Genomic DNA, 21,278 nt, shown 5'->3' on the forward strand with positions numbered 1-21,278 from the left:
AAAGAACTTTTATTTCCTCATTAAGAGGAAATAAAAGATCTTCAAATTAATTACTTTAAGTGATAAAAAAATCTTATGTTTGTACAATATAAAAATAAAAAGATACATAAAAATATTTTGAGAATTTTTTATTTCTCTCGAGGAATTAGGAAAATCTAATTTTATTTAAAATATCTAAAGGTTTTGAAGAAATTTTTATTTTTCGAAAAAGCGTTTTGTTGTCATATAAATGAAAAAAAAAATGATAAAGAGCATTTCGAATTTTTTCTTTGGGTTAAAGTTTCAACTACTTTAATTTAGTTATATTTTTCATTGTATTCTCGAAAAAATATAAAGGACAAAAGGTTAATTTAAATAATTTTAAATAACTCAGATAAAAAAAAGATCTTAATTGAATTAAAACCCCAATACCTATTTCAAAAGTTTTAATTGATTTAATCAATTGGAAATTTGAATGAATAGGCTTCTTTATTTAAATTTGAATCTTGACGATTGAATAAAAACTTGTTAATATTGTTTTGAACAAGTTGCCGCTATGGTGAAATTGGTAGACACGCTGCTCTTAGGAAGCAGTGCTAGAGCATCTCGGTTCGAGTCCGAGTAGCGGCATAAGATCTTCTAAAACGAGATATTATAAGTTTTATAATCAAAATAATACCCGACTTTTTTAGAAAATCGGGTAAAACCTAGTATTAATTTATTAATTTTTAACAAATCTTTTATGATTTTTTCAATTTTAGAGCATATATTAACTCATATATCTTTTTCTGTCGTTTCGATTGTACTGACAATTTATTTTTTAACTTTATTAGTTAATTTAGATGAAATCATAGGATTTTTTGATTCATCAGATGAAGGAATCATAATTACGTTTTTTGGTATAACAGGATTATTATTTACTCGTTGGAATTATTCCGGACATTTTCCATTAAGTAATTTATATGAATCATTAATTTTTCTTGCGTGGGCTTTTTCACTTATTCATATGGTTTCCTATTTTAATAAAAAACAACAAAATCACTTAAACGCAATAACTGCGCCAAGTGCTTTTTTTATTCAGGGTTTTGCTACTTCAGGTCTTTTAAACAAAATGCCTCAGTCTGCAATATTAGTACCAGCTCTCCAGTCCCAGTGGTTAATGATGCACGTAAGTATGATGATATAGGATATGGCGNCGATTGAATCAAAACTTGTTAATATTGTTTTGAACAAGTTGCCGCTATGGTGAAATTGGTAGACACGCTGCTCTTAGGAAGCAGTGCTAGAGCATCTCGGTTCGAGTCCGAGTAGCGGCATAAGATCTTCTAAAAGAGATATTATAAGTTTTATAATCAAAATAATACCCGACTTTTTTTATAAAACCGGGTAAAACCTAGTATTAATTTATTAATTTATTAATTTTTAACAAATTTTTTATGATTTTTTCAATTTTAGAGCATATATTAACTCATATATCTTTTTCGGTCGTTTCAGTTGTACTGACAATTTATTTTTTAACTTTTTTAGTTAATTTAGATGAAATCATAGGATTTTTTGATTCATCAGATAAAGGAATCATAATTACGTTTTTTGGTATAACAGGATTATTATTCACTCGTTGGATTTATTCCGGACATTTTCCATTAAGTAATTTATATGAATCATTAATTTTTCTTGCGTGGGCTTTTTCACTTATTCATATGGTTTCCTATTTTAATAAAAAACAACAAAATCACTTAAACGCAATAACTGCGCCAAGTGCTTTTTTTATTCAGGGTTTTGCTACTTCAGGTCTTTTAAACAAAATGCCTCAGTCTGCAATATTAGTACCAGCTCTCCAGTCCCAGTGGTTAATGATGCACGTAAGTATGATGATATTAGGCTATGGCGCTCTGTTATGCGGATCATTATTATCAATAGCTCTTCTAGTGATTACATTTCGCAAAGTCGGACCTACTTTTTCTTTTTGGAAAAAGAATATAAAAAAAAAATTTTTATTAAATGAATTTTTTTCTTTTGATGTACTTTACTACATAAATGAAAGAAATTCTATTTTACTACAACAAAACATTAATTTTAGTTTTTCTAGAAATTATTATAGGTATCAACTGATTCAACAATTAGATTTTTGGAGTTTTCGTATTATTAGTCTTGGATTTATCTTTTTAACCGTCGGCATTCTTTCAGGAGCTGTCTGGGCTAATGAGACATGGGGTTCATATTGGAACTGGGACCCAAAAGAAACTTGGGCATTTATTACTTGGACTGTATTCGCAATTTATTTACATATTAAAACGAATAGGAATGGTAGGGGTATAAATTCTGCCCTTGTGGCTTCGATAGGTTTTCTTTTAATTTGGATATGCTATTTTGGCGTCAATCTTTTAGGAATAGGTTTACATAGTTATGGTTCCTTTACATCGAATTAAAGTACCAAACAAAAAGGAATCCAAATCTAAATAAAAAAATAGCATTTATATCTAACTCTAACTTCGTATAAGTTAAGAAATCTAATTTAGTTTTAGTAGTAAATTATCAAGAACCTTTTGAATCAAGTAGTACAATGATTCAAAAGGTTCTCACAATACAAAGACCAAAGACTTCTGATTACAATTCACTTTAATGCTTTTTTTAATTTCCTGAAAACTATCCATAAAAATAATTAGATAAAATGGATTCGACCTTGTCACTTGCTAATGAGAGCACAAAATCAGGATAAATCCCAATACCAATTATGGGCAGAAGAATAGAGATTGAAAGAAATAACTCTCGGGGTCCAGAATCAAAAAAAGAAAAGTTTTTGACATTAATTAACTTGTATCCATAGAACATTTGGCGTGACATAGATAATAAATATATAGGAGTTAATATAATCCCAATTGCCATTACAAAAATAATTAAAATTTTGGAAATTAAGAAATATTTTTGGCTGGTAATTATTCCAAAAAAAACAATTAATTCTGCAATAAAACCACTCATGCCCGGCAATGCAAGGGAAGCCATCGATAAGATAGTGAACATTGTAAATATTTTTGGAATGGAGATAGCCATTCCACCCATTTGATCAAGATAAACAAGCCTAATTCTATCATAACTCGTTCCTGCCAAGAAAAAAAGTGCAGCGCCAATAAACCCATGAGAAATTATTTGTAAAATAGCTCCATTAAGTCCAGGATCCGTGATAGAACTAATACCTATAATTATAAAACCCATATGAGATACAGAAGAATAGGCTATTCTCTTTTTTAAATTACGTTGATCGAGAGATGTACCGACTACCATCAACCAAGGAGAAATCATAGAATGAGCATGGGGTAATAATTCCATATTGATTCGAACCAACCCATATGCTCCCATTTTTAATAAGATTCCAGCGAGAAGCATACAGGTACTGTAATTTGCCTCGCCGTGGGTGTCAGGTAACCAAGTATGTAAAGGGATAATCGGTGATTTATGGCAAAAGCAATAAGAAATCCAATATAAAATAGTATTTCGAGTGTAACAGGATAGGATTGATTAGCTAAAAGTTCTAAATTTAATGTTGGTTCGTTCGAACCATATAAACTTATACCTAAAACTCCTATTAATAAAAAAATAGAACTTCCTGCCGTGTACAAAATAAATTTTGTAGCTGAATAGAGACGTTTCTTTCCACCCCACATGGATAAAAGTAGATAAACGGGAATTAATTCTAATTCCCACATGATGAAAAAAAGTAGAAGATCCCGAGAAGAAAATAATCCTTTTTGACCGCTGTACATTGCTAACATCAGGAAATGAAATAATCGGGAATCCCGAGTAACTGGAAAAGCCGCTAAAGTGGCTAAAGTAGTAATAAATCCCGTCAGTAAAATCGTTCCTATAGAAAGTCCATCTATTCCCATTCTCCAGTAAAAATCAAAAAAATTGATCCATTTATAATCTTCGGACAGTTGAATTAATGGATCGTCCATTTTAAAATTATAACAAAAAGCATAGGTCGTTAGAAGAAGTTCTAAGATACAAATGCATATAGTATACCATTTATTGACTTTATTTCCCCTATGCGGGAGAAATAACATTAATGAACCAGCAGATATTGGAAAAACAACAATTATTGTTAACCAAGGAAAATCATTCGTGGTAAAGACAAGATACACCAGGTCCAAAGAACGCGTACTCAAAAAAAATATATAAATAAAAAATATAATTTAACTTTTTTGAGTACGAGTACTTGTCAATAAAAAAAAAAATGTATTCCAAATTTATTCAAATGAGGTTTTCGGTAACGTATCAATAAGCTAGACCCATACTTCGAGTTGTTTCATGCCATAAATAAACTCGAACGCTCAAAAAATCCGTTGGACAGGCGGATTCACATCTCTTACAACCAACACAGTCCTCGGTTCTTGGAGCGGAAGCTATTTGCTTAGCTTTACATCCATCCCAAGGTATCATTTCTAATACGTCTGTAGGGCATGCTCGGACACATTGAGTACATCCTATACAGGTATCATAAATTTTTACTGAATGTGACATAGGATCGATAGTTTTTTGAATGTCATAAATTTTCAATCTAGTAAACTTCTAACTGAATGATATATTAAAATACTAGATGAAGCAATGATTTCCTTTAATAGAATTTTTGTAATGAATTCTGGCTCAATTGATAAAAAATGGGGCTAAAATACTTTGATTTCTTAAATTTTTACAAATATAATCTAGTAGGTCATAACCTATAATATATGAAAATTTCAATCTCTAATTTTTTTATGTTACTTATTTAATAAGGTCGATTGGTTTATGCGAGTTGATTTTCTGTTACGATAAATTGACGAGACTATAGCTAATCCAATAGCTGCTTCAGCGGCTGCAATTGCTATAACAAAAATGCAGAAAATATCCCCTTTTAGTTGGGAATTATCAAAAAAATCAGAAAATGTTACGAAATTCATATTAACTGCATTGAGTATAAGTTCAAGACACATAAGAGCCCTAACCATATTTCGACTCGTGATCAATCCATAAAGACCAATCAAAAATAAATAGGCACTCAAAACAAGTACATGTTCGAGTATCATTCAGCAACTCCTTATCAATTTTGATTCATTTCAATATGAAAAATAATTCACCGGATTCCATCAACTAGAATATAACAAAAAAGTACGAATAAAAACAATATTAGGTAAAAATTTTTTTTAATATATATCAAATATAAAAATTGATTCTTAAAATATGAAATAGTATTCAATCAAATTTAATTTAATGAACGGAAAAAATCATAACATACACAAAGTTTTCTTTGGTCTTTACTAATTATTTTTTATTGACGAGCCACAGAAATTGCACCTATCAAAGCAACTAAAAGAATTATTGAAATGAGTTCAAATGGCAGAAAAAAATCTGTTGATAAATGAATTCCTATTTGTTGACTATTACTTATTAAATCTTGCTCTAGAATCTGGTTTAATTTTGTAGTCCAAATAACCCCGTACCATGACGTATCGAGAATAGTAGACATTAATAAAAAAAGAATAGTTGTACAAACCAACGAAGTAATCCCATTCCCAACGGTCCACAGATTGAAATCGGTGGAATATTCTGAATCATTCATGAACATCACAGCAAATATGATTAAAACATTTATGGCCCCCACATAAATAAGGAGTTGTGCAGCAGCTACAAAATGGGAATTTGATAGAATATACAATAAAGATATACAAACAAGAACAAATCCTAAGGAAAAGGCTGAAAATATTGGGTTGGGAAGTAATACCACTCCCAGACCTCCTACTAGAAGACCGGATCCCAGAAAAACTAAAAGAAAATCATGTATTGGTCCAGGCAAATCCATTATATTATTAAAATAAAAAAAAAATCGAAATCCTTTTCATGACCTTATTAATTTAACCAGGAAATTTTTTTTAATATGTTTTTAATAGAGTGAAATTAGAATCTAATGGATATGAATTGATGTAGATACAATTATTAGACAGTTTCTCTTTTTTATTCTAAAATATATTTTCAACCTATCTATTTCAAGAAAGTAATTACGAATATATTATATTAAAAGAATGCGCCTTAATACTTAATATTAGTATATAAATATAATACAAGTTTTTAATTAAATTCTTTATATAATTCAACAATTTTGAATTCATTTTTAATCAAATTACAGGGTTTACCCCATTTTTTGTTTGAAGTGAATTCAAAATTGTTCGACTAGTGTACTCGTCAATTACTGACATTGGTAAACGACCCAAAGCTATTTGATTATAATTCAATTCGTGACGATCATAAGTGGAAAATTCATATTCTTCAGTCATTGACAAACAATTTGTTGGACAATACTCAACACAATTACCACAAAATATACAAATTCCAAAATCATAACTGTAATTAAGCAATCGTTTTTTTCGAAGATTAGTTTCCAATTTCCAATCAACAACATGCACATCTATAGGACATACTCGAACACATACTTCACAAGCAATGTATTTATCAAATTCAAAATGGATTCGACCGCGGAAACGTTATGATGTTATTAAATTTTCATAGGGATATTGAATAGTTACAGGTAAACGATTTGTATGGGATAAGGTAATCAGGAAACCTTGACCAATATACCTTGCAGCTCGTAGGGTTTGTTGACCATAATTCATGAACCCGGTTATCATAGGAAGCATATTGTAATTATCTCTGAATACTTTTATCTTTGTTTCTTTCTCTTGTTTTAAAAAAGAATGAATATATTGGATTCATTTTCAATTTAGAGCGCAAAGAGTTGGAACGAAGTTGTTAATAATAGATTACCCAGGGAAATAGGTAAAAGAAATTTCCATCCAAGATTTAATAGTTGATCCATTCTTAGCCTAGGTAAAGTCCATCTTGTTGCGATAGAAATGAACAAGAACAAATAAGTTTTAGCTAATGTAATAAAGATACCAATTGTTGTTCCAAAAATTTGATCCCTTTGAAATAGTTCCAGAATAGATATATACAGAATAGAAATATTCCAACCGCCTAAGTATAGAACTGTTATAAATAATGAGGGAATTAATAGATTTAGATAAGAAGCAACGTAAAATAAACAAATTTGATACCTGAATATTCAGTTTGATAACCTCTTATTAATTCTTCTTCCGCTTCTGGTAAATCAACTGGTAACCTCTCGCATTCTGCTAGGGAAGAAATTAGGAAAATGATAAAACCTATAGGTTGACGCCACAAATTCCATCCCCAAAAACCATATTTTGATTGTGCCTCAACTATATCAACTGTACTTAAACTGTTAGATAATCCTAGTCGGCGATAACATTACTATTTTCACCGCTATTACAGAACCGTACATGAGGTCTTCGCCTCATACGGCTCCTCGGGGGCCGTAAATAAATCTAAGGACCAGATTATAGTCTCATTTAGATGGATATGATGTGTTCTAAAACGGATTAAATATATCTGGGGTCCCGAATTATACCAATGGAATTCTGTCTGCTCAAATTCTAAGAATCAAAAAAGCGCTTCGGAATTCATCTCATCCTTTACAAATTTGAATTTCTATTTATTGAGTAATAACTTAACTCTTTAATAAAATACTCCTTGTAAAAATAAAAAAAGGTATTTCAGCCCATCGTGGTTTTCGATTACGAAAAATAATTATACCTCCTAGTAGTTTATTATTCATAACAGAAATTCGATTTTATTTTCGAAATATATGAAAAAAATATCCTTGTTTCGTTCCTATTCTTCTTTCTTTTTTAGAAAAAAGTTGGTGGACTTATAAAAAATAAAGGATTATTTCGTTTCTGATAGTCATTACATTTGTCGGTGGATAGGAGCCTACTCTGAATCGGAATCTTGGGGAGTACTGTCTGATCATTTCTACTAATTTCAAGCCCCAATTAACCTTCTTTTTTTTATCTTATGTTATGCATAAATATCCTTTTCAATTTGGTTAATCTCTATTACAAATTCTTTGTGTATTTTGGTGTTTCTAACCATCCACTAACTTTTACCTAATTGCCGCTCACTTTGTAATATATGTATGTTAATCTATATAACTGATAGTGAAAACGTCGTCCGGTTAATATATTTAACCCGCTTCAAGCCAGGATGACTAATCAACCAACCTTGGGGTAAAGTGATTCTTACACTTATGTTTATTTTCGTTTAACCTTTGTACATAGGAAATGAGACTCAATTTTTCTTTTTACGGCAAATTTCTGAGCAGTTTTTTTTCACTCATATATAACTATCAAATTCCTTTTATTAATTCGAAAGATAAATATATCTATTCCGTTGTTTAACTTATTCGTCTAGAAGAAACGGAATAGTAAAAATAAAGAAACGGAATAGTAAAAATAAACGTTTATGTTTCAACGAATCGCACGTAGAGATATTGATAAAACACATAGAGTTAATGGTATTTCATAACTAATCGATTGGGCAGCNCAAAAAAGCGCTTCGGAATTCATCTCATCCTTTACAAATTTGAATTTCTATTTGTTGAGTAATAATTTAACTCTTTAATAAAATACTCCTTGTGAAAATAAAAATAGGTATTTCAGCCCATCGTGGTTTTCGATTACGAAAAATAATTAGACCTCCTAGTAGTTTTTTATTCATGATAGAAATTCGATTTTATATTCGAAATATATGAAAAAAATATANATCGTGGTTTTCGATTACGAAAAATAATTATACCTCCTAGTAGTTTATTATTCATAACAGAAATTCGATTTTATTTTCGAAATATATGAAAAAAATATCCTTGTTTCGTTCCTATTCTTCTTTCTTTTTTAGAAAAAAGTTGGTGGACTTATAAAAAATAAAGGATTATTTCGTTTCTGATAGTCATTACATTTGTCGGTGGATAGGAGCCTACTCTGAATCGGAATCTTGGGGAGTACTGTCTGATCATTTCTACTAATTTCAAGCCCCAATTAACCTTCTTTTTTTTATCTTATGTTATGCATAAATATCCTTTTCAATTTGGTTAATCTCTATTACAAATTCTTTGTGTATTTTGGTGTTTCTAACCATCCACTAACTTTTACCTAATTGCCGCTCACTTTGTAATATATGTATGTTAATCTATATAACTGATAGTGAAAACGTCGTCCGGTTAATATATTTAACCCGCTTCAAGCCAGGATGACTAATCAACCAACCTTGGGGTAAAGTGATTCTTACACTTATGTTTATTTTCGTTTAACCTTTGTACATAGGAAATGAGACTCAATTTTTCTTTTTACGGCAAATTTCTGAGCAGTTTTTTTTCACTCATATATAACTATCAAATTCCTTTTATTAATTCGAAAGATAAATATATCTATTCCGTTGTTTAACTTATTCGTCTAGAAGAAACGGAATAGTAAAAATAAAGAAACGGAATAGTAAAAATAAACGTTTATGTTTCAACGAATCGCACGTAGAGATATTGATAAAACACATAGAGTTAATGGTATTTCATAACTAATCGATTGGGCAGCAGCTCGCAGACCACCTAAAAAAGAATATTTATTATTTGATCCATATCCTGACATAAGAAGTCCAATAGGAGCAATACTTGAGATGGCAATCCATAAAAAAATACCGATATTGAGATCCGCTAAAACAAGGTGATTACTAAAGGGAATTACTGAGTAACTTAGTAAAATTGAGATAACTGCTATAGATGGTCCAATACTAAATAAAGGAGTATTTCCTCTAGATGGACGAAGATTTTCTTTGAAAAGTAGTTTTGTCCCATCGGCTAGAGCTTGAAGAATTCCCAACGGGCCTGCGTATTCAGGTCCAATACGTTGTTGTATCCCTGCAGATATTTCTCTTTCTAACCACACAATTACTAGTACACCTGTTATGATTCCCAATATAAGAGAAAATATAGGGACAAATATCCATATGAGTCCATAGACCTCTTTTAAAGATTCCAATTTAACAAAAGAATTTATAGTTTGGACTGTTGTTGCATAAATTATCATTTTAACGATCAACTTCTCCCATAATTATATCTATGCTACCGAGTATCGTCATAATATCAGCCAATTTCATTCTTTTAACTAGTTCAGGAAGAATTTGCAAATTAATAAAACCCGGTGGTCGGATTTTCCATCTCCAAGGAAAACCGCTTTGATCTCCTATGAGAAAAATTCCCAACTCCCCTTTTGGAGCTTCAACTCTTACATAAAGTTCTTGTTTCGATAATTCAAAAGTAGGAGAAGGTTTTTTACTAATGAATCGATATTCAAAATCATTCCATTCTGGATTCCTTTTTCTATCAAAGCCCCTGCTTTCTAAATTTTCATAGGGACCCCCTGGAAGTCCTTCCAGAGCCTGTTGAATAATTTTTATGGATTCTGTCATTTCGCTAAGTCGTACTAAATAACGAGCTAATGAATCTCCTTGTTTTTGCCACTGAATTTCCCATTCAAATTCATCGTAAGACTCATAACGATCAACTTTACGAAGATCCCATGGTATTCCGGATGCGCGTAGCATTGGTCCGGATAAACCCCAATTTATTGCTTCTTCCCCACCAACAATCCCAACCCCTTCAACCCGTTCTAAAAAAATAGGATTTCGTGTAATGAGTTTTTGATATTCAACAACCTCTGTTAAAAAATAATCACAAAAATCCAAGCATTTATCTATCCAACCATAAGGTAAATCGGCCGCTATTCCTCCAATACGAAAAAAATTATGCATCATTCTCATACCGGTGGCAGCTTCGAATAGATCATATACAAATTCTCGTTCTCTGAAAATATAGAAAAAGGGAGTCTGTGCACCAATATCTGCCATAAAAGGGCCGAGCCATAACAGATGAGAAGCTATACGACTCAATTCCAGCATAATTACTCTGATATAGCTGGCCCTTTTAAGAACTTGAATATTCCCCAATTGTTCTGGTCCATTTACTGTTATTGCTTCTGTAAACATAGTAGCTAAATAATCCCATCGCGTTACATAAGGTAAATATTGTATAATTGCTCGGTTTTCTGCAATTTTTTCCATTCCTCTGTGTAAATAACCTAATATGGGTTCACAGTCAACAACATCCTCACCATCTAGAGTAACAATTAAGCGAAGAACACCAGGAATGGATGGGTGGTGAGGTCCCAAATTTACTATCATAAGATCTTTTCCTGTAACTGGTCTCTTCATAAGTTTTTCCTTGATTCGTTCTGGCATGAATTAGATTGCTGAATTAAAGAAGTTTATCAAAAAATTGAAGATCTAAACAATTCACTAATTCACAATTTTTGAATTTAACGAGTTTTTAATTCTCGAATATTCAACTGATTAATTAATTCTTTATAACGTACTCTATTTTTTTTTGACAAATAAGCCAGCAGTCGTTGACGTTTTCCCAGAATTTTTCGTAGACCCCTCTGAGATAAATAGTATTTTCTGTGCAATCCAAATATGCAGTAAGTCTTCGTATCTTATTAGTGAAACTAAATACTTGAAATTCAACAGATCCCCTGCTTTCTTCTTTTTGTTCTTCAAATGAAATGAATGTATTTTTTTATCATAAAAAGAAATCCTTCCCTTTTTAATATATATTGAAAGATATGAATTTTATTGATCAGTAATAATAATGGTAGTTTTTTTGTACAAGGATCTGAATTTAATTATCAACTTCTTAATTCTTCATTTTATAAAAAAATCTAAATTTAGATCTCAAAAAGGAGGATTCGGTTAATTTATTTATGGATCCGATCCGCTCTAATTGGTATCTATGTGATTGATTAAATTAATCTCATGTATAAAGATGGAATTTAAAACAATCCCTCATAATGGTGCATATAGTTGTTTTCATACCGTAACTTATTATGTATAGTAAAAAGTCTCTATCATTAATGAATCGGAAATCGGGTATACATGCGTATTCTTATCATACTAAAACGATTTCCGTTAGTAGTATTACACCAATAGCGATTCATACAAGCTAAATCTTCTAATCTAAAATTGGGCCAAAAAAAAGATTTTAAATTAATTAGGTTTTTTTATCCTTCTCAAGATCTTTACTTGTTATGCAAAACTGTGGTCAAGTTTTGAATATTCTTATTAAATCTTGAATTTCTATCCCTCGCAGTTTTTTTTTTTAAGTTGAAACAAATTAGAATTCAATTCTCTACGTCGTTTAGGGGATAGAATATTTTCAGGGACAAAGAACTCATAATTCGTTTTTTTTTTCTATTTACAGTTTTGTTTTGATATTTTGTAATGGATTTTTCAATTTTTTTTTTCAATATAGCTTTTTTTTTTTGTATCTATTACTTATTTTGTGTTTTTTTTTTAGGAACCAATGAAATACCTATGGTTCTATATATAATAAGTTGTCCGTCGTTTTGTACATACAAAAGGATAGGTTCAATAATTNAGGATTTTAAATTAATTAGGTTTTTTTTATCCTTATCAAGATCTTTCTTGTTATGCAAAACTGTGGTCAAGTTTTGAATATTCTTATTAAATCTTGAATTTCTATCCCTCGCAGTTTTTTTTTTTAAGTTGAAACAAATTAGAATTCGAAATTCTCTACGTCGTTTAGGGGATAGAATTTTTTCAGGGACAAAGAAATCATAATTAGTGTTTTTTCTATTTACAGTTTTGTTTTGATATTTTGTAATGGATTTTTCAATTTTTTTTTTATCAATATAGCTTTTTTTTTTGTATCTTTTACTTATTTTTTGTTTTTTTTTATGAACCAATGAAATACCTATGGTTCTGTATATAATAAGTTGTCCGTCGTTTTGTACAGACAAACGGACAGGTTCAATAATCAATATTCCTTTTTTCATTAATTTTGCAAAAGTGAAATTTTTCTCCATCATTAGAATGTCTAGGCGCATCTCTCCTCTTTCAATAGACGATATCGCTATTTCGTTTGGATTGTTTAGTCTAACCAAGAGACAGTATACTTTTACATTATTGAGAATTTTTTGATTAAAAAAACCATTCCATCGCAATTGAAAACGCGAATATCTTGTGAGAAATAAATCAAGTTCCGCTTCTGTATTGCTTTTATATTGTTTTTTATTTTTACGTTTTTTTATCGTTGATTCTGCAAAATTTTCTTCAATATTTTTTTCTTGGTTTAATAGAGCTGATTCGGGATTTCTTTTTTTTTCTTTATCTGATTCAAGCTCTAATTCACCGGCCGATTCTTTTTCTTCCTTATTCAGATTATAAACTCGCGGGGATTTTTTTTTATTTGATGGTATAAAACCTTTTTTCTTTCGAGTGATCTTTTTATTACGAGTGATCTTTTTATTAACATTTAAGTTTTCATTAAAATTTAAAAGAAGTAATTTGATTGGTATGACCCACGGTTTCATTTTATATGTACTAGAAAATAAGAAAAATTCCGGAAAGAAAAAAATTTCAAAATTTGTTATACGACGATTTAATATTTCTTCATTCATTCCCATCCAATCAAAAAGGTTTCTTTTTTTATTAGCAAGATCCGTCTTAGTTATTTTATCAATTCTTTGATAATTCTGAACTTTAGCATTAATATATTTTTTTTTACTGTTGGTATCAACCGAGGGCGCAATATTTCCTTTTTTTTGTAAACCTGAAGTTAATAATTATCCAATCCAAATATTTTCTATACCAAATTTTCCTCATACCCCGAATATTATATTTTTCTAAACAAGAAGAGACTATACAATTATCTAAGGCAATACCTATAGACATGTCAAAAAAAATTTCTGTAGAATGAATAGATTTATAGCAAAAAAGATTATATATATAATATTTTTTTATTTATGTTTTGGATTTAATAACGAGTCGACCTCAAATTTTTTTTGTTTTTTGTAATTATCAAATTTCTTTTTTTTCATATGAATCCTCTTTGGTTACACTTGGGTTTAGAACTAGAGAATCTTTATTTTTTTCCTTTTCCAATTTTGGGTTACTAATCTATCCCATGCAATCGGGGGTAAATTGTATTGATAATGACTTCGTAACCAGTTTTTCCATTGATTTACTTCGGAATTAAAAACGGTTTTATTTTTCAATTCATAATGAAAGATTCCTTGTTCTTGAAAAAAAACCTTTATTTTATCCTTAACAACAAAGTATGTTATGCATATGTTATATTCAAGAACAGCCTTTAATTTAGAAAAGTTACTAACTTTTATTTGTGATAATTTATTAAATAAATAGAATTTTTTTTGTTGTCTCCATTTTCTTTATTCTTGTAAATATTTTTATCAAGAATTGTTTTTGTTGATTCAAAAAAAAAATTTGGCAGACATTCAAAAAAAAGTTACCTAGAAAAACAGCTATAGATAGTTGTTGGATGCAAAATTTTAAAAAAAAAAATGGAGTTACGAATTAATCGANTGGGTTACTAATCTAGCCCATGCAATCTGGGGTAAATTGTATTGATAATGACTTCGTAACCAGTTTTTCCATTGATTTACTTCGGAATTAAAAATGGTTTTATTTTTCAATTCATAATGAAAGATTCCTTGTTCTTGAAAAAAAATCTTTATTTTATTCTTAACAAAAAAGGATGTTATGCATATGTTATATTCAAGAACAGCCTTTAATTTAGAAAAGTTACTAACTTTTATTTGTGATAATTTGTAAAATACATATGCTTGTGATAAAGAGCATAAGTCATAACTCATCTTTTGTTTATTGGATATTAAATTTTTTATAGTCGAAATAAAATAAATAGTATTTTTTTTGTTTTCTCCATTTTCTTTATTCTTGTAAATATATTTATCAAGAATTGTTTTTGTTGATTCAAAAAAAAGTTGTGTAGTAATTCTTGGAATATTAATGATACCTAGAAAAATAGCTATAGATAGTTGTTCGATGCAAAATTTAAAAAAAAAAATGGATTTACGAATTAATCGGGTATTTTTTCTTTTGAATGTCTGCCAAATTTTTTTTGATGACTCAATTATTTTAGAATCATAACGCAGTTTGGTACAACTATTAGTTAAGTTTTGTTTTTCTTTGGAAATTTCTTCTATTTGATTTCTGATTGTCTTTATTCTATCAATCAAATTTTTTATTTTGTTTTCGCTAAGTGAAGCATTTGCCCACCCCGTGGATTTATTTTGAACAGATAGTTCATGAATCATCTGATTACTTATTATTGAATCTTTTTTAGTTTCATTTAATTCATATATTTCTCTCGGGCCAAATAATGTAATTAGATTTCGTTTTGAAAGGTCTTTTATCTTTTCTTTTACAAAAATAAAATTTTTAAGAATCCAATTTTTAATTTCTTTTGCGACTTTTAGGAAAATTGTTGCTCTTTCTTTGAAAATCCTTAAACCAACCAAAGCCTTAGTTTTGAATTTTTTGATTCTTTTTTTTAATTCTTTAGAAATAGGTTCAAAAAAAGAAGGCGTTCTTTGGGCAGAACCAAACAGTAGTTCGGTTTCTATTCCCCAAACTGTTAAGAAACAAATATCATTTTTTTTCTACTTTGTCTTTTGTTTTTTTTTCGACGAGCCTTTTGAGATGCTTTAAATTTTGATTTAGATTTATGCCAAGGTTTAAGATAAAAAGGAAATAGGATTTTTCTCGGAATACCATCCGTTAACCAGTTTCTTGGAAATTCTGTTTCGGATAGTTGAACCCCATTATAAGTGCATTTAACATGCATTTCACGTTTCCAATCCTTTAAATCCTCGGACCACTCGGGAAATTGAAATAATAACATACGGGCGCTATTCTTAATTATTATCAATAATGGTAATATAATATGTTTTCTAAGAATTGATTGAGTTACTAAGAGAGAACCTCTTATTATTTGAGCAAATTGGAAGCTATCCCAAGTTTCTGCAATTTCGATCCGTTTTTTTTCTTCTATTTTTAATTGTTCTTCTTCTTTTTGATCAAAATTGTTTTTGTTCGTTTTCCACATGACATTTAAAAAAAAAAAAAAATTAGCCCCCATATATCACATGAAAAGAAAAAAAGTTTATCTATTCGATCAAAAAAAGGGGGGAATGTACTTTTGCTTGAAAAAATTGCCAAATAACTGTTTTACGCCTTTGGGAACGCATGGATCCTTTAATTATCTCTCGACGAAAATCAGATTGTTGTGAATAACGGATCAAAGCCATTTCATCTTTTTGATCGGAATTTTTATTATCTTTGAGATTAGTATAAATCTCGTCATGTGGCTCTTTATCAATAAAAATCACTACACGTTTTGCTTTTCTTGAACGAATTCCAGGCTCCATTTGTACATTTTCTTCATTTTCGCCTTCCAATTCTTCCAACTCACTTATTAATTTGTATGACCATCGAGGAACCTTTTTATTGATTTCATGGAAATTAATAAAAAAAATTTATAAGCGTTTGGTCGTTACTATCAGTTCTAACGATATCAAATAAAAATTTAACAATTTTTATTTCTTCTTCTGAATGTGAATGAATTTTTTCGTCTCTATTGACAAAGATTTTCTATTAAAATTTTCTATTGTTTGCTCAAATTTGTGATAATTAATTTTCAGAAGTAGACCATGAATCTTGTTTATCCAGGATCCTCCTATATTATTTTTTCTATAGGTTTCAGTTATTATTTTGAATGGAGGTAATTTTTTGATTCTTCTTCCCCCAGAGATTCCATGCAAAAATGGATCATAATTTTTAGGTAAATATTTCTTTTTAGCTTCGTTATAACAAAATCGAGTCGTTTTTTCCAGTATATTTTCAACAGACCATTCCTTATCTAATGCTTCAATTCGATTTAAAATTTTTTTTTTAAGTTTTTCTTTTTTTCTTCGTGGATCAAACTCCAATAAATAGAAACTTGGTCAGAGGTTTTTTTTTTCTCTTCCAAAAGAAGGTATCCTTTTTTCGATCATTTCAAAAAAATGGAAAGATTGGGGGGATATGTAAAAGATATTCGTTCTTTTCCATCACTTTGACATGTATAAAAAAAATATTGTGACATTTCATTTCTTACAGTATTTTCAATTTTATCATTTTTTATATATCGGTTTGGTCGATTCCATCTTTTATAATCGAAAACTAGAGTTACAAATGGTTTTTCAAAGCATAAAAAATGATCCTCTTTTTTTTTTTTTTGAAAAATTCTAAATTCGAATTTTCTTTATTTCCATCTAGATTTTCAGATCTCGCCTCCAAACTTCTCCTTTTCGTCCCACACGATCCCAGAAACAAATCTAAGCCACATGAGATACGAAAAACTCACAAACAACCAAACAGCACACAATATCACAGAAACAGAGATCTTAGCTTAGATAAGTCATGGTCATGCACTTACCTTAGCCAAACAACGAGATCTAATCCCAAACGACGAAGCTACCACTACAACAACCTTCCCACCACGTCCCTAGCCTTGGATCCACACTCTCCAGGAAGAAACTCTCTCACAGATCAAAGGAATCTCCCAAAAACCTCAAGAACAGGCTATGGAACACTCTTTTCTTCTTTTCTCTCCAAAACTCACAGAAATGGCTAAAGGGACGAAGGAAGTCGAGTTTTCCCTTATAAACTCGAGTTTAGGGCTTTTCCTAAACCAACCACGCAAACCGGACGATTAAAATCGAACCGATCAAACTGTCTGCAACCGATGTCGACCGACACCATACTGGTGTTGATCGACACCCCCACCAAATTAACAAAAATGGTTTGGGGGTGTTACAATTCTCCCCCACCAACATAGATTCGAGGACGAATCTCGAACAATTGATACTATGATTTTTGTGTCTCCTAGTAGGTTCAATTAACCTTATGCAGTTGTAATACTTAAGGTGTCAATCCAGTTGGGAAACTTTACTAACAATTAAAATGCAATCAAGAAATCACAAGTCAAGACAATTCAAATATAGTGTTTGCCTAACAGTCCTAGAATGATGACAATACAAAAACGGAAATGAGTCACAGAACTAGAAACGAGAATGCATGACGAGAAACTAAAATGAATGAAAACGGAGACGAATCTAAGCATAAACTAAAAATCAAGAAACGAAACAGTCTCAGGAATGTAATAAAAATCAGAAAGAAAGAAGTCCTAAGGATGGGAGTAATTGATGTCGGTGGAGTATCCTAGTCTATAGAGTGTTTAACATACCACAAGCAAACCATCCCTAAACAATGAACATCACAACTTAGCTAATCCAATCTCTTGACAAAAGCTACTCAAACTCAACCACTTCCAAACCTAGCTCTCGCTAGAGAAACATGATCAAGCATGGCATGAAAAACAAGTTCATTCACTTCAACAAACACCCTAGACAACTAATCTCTTAGGCTAGGAATGTAAGTCTTTGGCACTAGTTGGTCAGACATTTCATCGAACACCTTTTGGATGCGGAAATGTCTAAAACCTAGTTCCAATTGATCAGAGAGAAACTAGTATTTCTAACTCTAGTCCAGAAGGGAAACATACAAATCAAAGCTTAAACACTCTACATCCTAAGATCATCCACCTAATCTATCCTATCCTCAAGAACTACTACACTACTCAGATCCGAAAATCATCATCAAGGATGCAAACATAGAAAACATTGAAACAAGCATAGTAAGATAGAAAAATATAAGATGAACAACTTTGTAGAAGGAATCAAATGAAAAATCTCAATAAATCTCCACGATATCGGAATACAAGTCTCAGAACGTATTTTTGTGGCTAGGTTAAAAACCTTCTGGGAAGAAAAACAATACGAGATAAAAGATGAAATCTCAGCAAAGACTTAACAAAATGTATATAGTATTCCAACATGGAAAGCCCTAAAACTTAAAACGACAAGGTAAAGCGTCGGTTTGGTAATCTCCTGAAGCGTGTGAAACCAAACGTCTTTCTTCCCGTCATGTGCGATCGAGTCCGTGCGCGTTGAATGGAATGCGTGGCGGGGGAGCATGGCTCGATCAGACAAGCTGGAACGCGTGGCGGGAGAGCATGGCTCGATCAGACAAGATGGAGTGCATGGCTCGATCAGACAAGCTGGAGTGCGTGGCGGGGGAGCATTGCTCGAGCGTGGTGTATACGCATTCACTAAAACGATGATAACTCTTGAACCACACCTCTGATTGGCTTGAAATAAACGGCGTTGGAAAGATAACTCAATTCCCTACAACTTTGATGAGGCCGTCGAAAGCTAAATCCCACTCGAGTGGAACGGCTCGAACGGATGGCTCGGTTGACGCTTCCCGGAGATGGCTCGGACGACAATGGCTCGGACGAGAATGGCTTGGATGAGAACGGCTTCCAACGTCTCCTAAATACCTGAAATACTCCAAAATGCACAATGTATGCAAGGATGATGCAAGAACTATGTAAACATGCAAAGTGTATAGAAAGGACTAGAAAATGAAGCAAAACAATGTGTTCCTAGCTAAATGCATGGTAAATATATGCTATGGAGAGACAAAATATAAACATATCAACTCCCCCAAACTTATTTTTTGCTTGCCCTTAAGCAAATGATCAAGAACGAAGTATGGAGAAGAGGTGTGAAGATGGGGTCTCAGAACATAGAACATGCTGAATAGAGTAGTTAGAATCAAGGTCATTGTTTTTAGTTCTAAGATGCGTGGTGAAGGAACTTTATTTCTTTAATCTACACATGCAATCCTATCAATCATTCCCTTTAACATTCATTAACAGAGAACCGTGAATCAAGCTAAACAATGTCATTGAACTCATTTGGCTAGGGTAAAAGGTCAGAGACATAGATGGTCTCCTTCTCAGGTGGTTTTATCAATTCAGAACAAGGTTCTCTCACGAAAAGGAGTTGAGCTTAAGAGAAGGCTAAAGGTTGAAACCAACTGATACATACAAGAGCAGCGTCCTGTCTACCCAAAGAGCGTTCCAAACCGAAGTTGGTCCTATCTCTACCCTTCATCAGAAACACCATCTCAAACCCATTCTTTCACTCTTTACACTTGGTCTTAGGAGGAGTTCACTTCTTATCATTCTAGCGGATTGGGAAATTTTTATTATCACTATGGTTCTTTTTCTTTTCTTCTAAGAACTCTAGACATCTAATATGCAAGTGCAAGCTACATGTACACTCTGCAAGTGCAAGCTACATGAACACTCTGTTTTTGTGGAAATTTTCATATTTTTTTTTTCAATTTTTTTTGGTTTTTCTATGCAAATAAATGAATGCAGACTCAAACATAATATGATACAAAAATATGAAATAAGAATCACATAACACAACATCAGATTCATCATCTCAAACCCTCCCCCAAACTTAAATTACACAGTCTGCTGTGTAAGAAAAATTTGCAGGAGGATTTAAGAATCACAACAGAAACAATGCAGGAATGAAATGGTATGTACAAAGGGAAGGTCGGAGTACCTCAGTAGTAGAGGAAGGAATCCGTGCTCACCCAAGGAGGAGCGTGAAACTGGCTTTGTCCCTTGCCTTGTTCGAGATCCGCGGGTGTGACATCAGCTGGTTGGTCGACTTGCTGCTCAACCGCTTGCGTGTTCTGATACATGTTCGGCACCGTGGTCCGATACCAACACAACAACCTCGGTAGGCTGATAGTCACCCTGATGTTCAACTTGCTGCTTAACCTCAACTTCAAGCTCCTCTCGAGCTGCAGAACGACGCGCTGATCGTGACTAGAAGAGGCTCTGGAACCCCGCGAACCGCGTCTCTGTCTCTCCCTTGACTCATGTGACGAGTGGCGTGAAGGAGCGGGTGAAGGTTGATGCTCCCAAGGCATATATGAAGATTGACGTGCTGGAGAGGGAATCAGAGAAGGTGTTCGCTCTAGGGTCGCGGAAGCGCGTCCTGGCATTGGTCTGGTGTCCGCGGGGATAGACCTAGGGATGGCGGTTGTGGAAGTCGAGCAGCTAAACTTACGCATGAAGTTCTTGATAGTCTTGGTGAAGCTGCTGAGCGCCTTGTCTCTGGCTTTCCCCCATGGCTGAAGCTGGTTTAGGCGTTGATGAGCTGCTCTGACCCCCTTCGCCATTTTTGGGTCTAAGTACTCCTCGAATTAGAACTGCTCTGGGCGGTACTCCTCGGTGTCTTCCTCCATTGGCACGGCCTTTGCTTCCTCCACGTCTACATGCTCCTCCTCAGCTTCGGAATTGTATAGGGTATCCGCGGGAGGGATGAACTCGATATGCTCACCCCCTAAGATCGTAGTCAACTCGACGCGAGGGAGGAGTAATCTCGAACGACCAACAGCAGGATGCACAAACTTGTAGAGCAACCGTCCATGTCTCAAACCCCAATCCAAAGTGCGTAGCTGTCGCAGGTTGTTGATGTCTATCCAACGTGGTGGGTGTGACTCAGAGTGCAGGGGAACACCAGCAGCCTCAAGAAACCAAGTCACTACCCCTCCCATGC

The 21,278-nt window shown here is 32.3% G+C and overlaps 2 non-coding genes across 2 annotated transcripts; both read left to right on the plus strand.

Annotated features, from left to right (window-relative positions):
- On the plus strand, positions 530-609 carry TRNAL-UAG. Its single transcript has one exon. It is a non-coding gene; the product is annotated as a tRNA-Leu (tRNA).
- TRNAL-UAG lies at positions 1,216-1,295 on the plus strand. The gene has a single exon. It is a non-coding gene; the product is annotated as a tRNA-Leu (tRNA).

Source organism: Camelina sativa, chromosome 3 (assembly GCF_000633955.1).
Source record: "Camelina sativa cultivar DH55 chromosome 3, Cs, whole genome shotgun sequence".
NCBI lineage: Eukaryota > Viridiplantae > Streptophyta > Magnoliopsida > Brassicales > Brassicaceae > Camelina > Camelina sativa.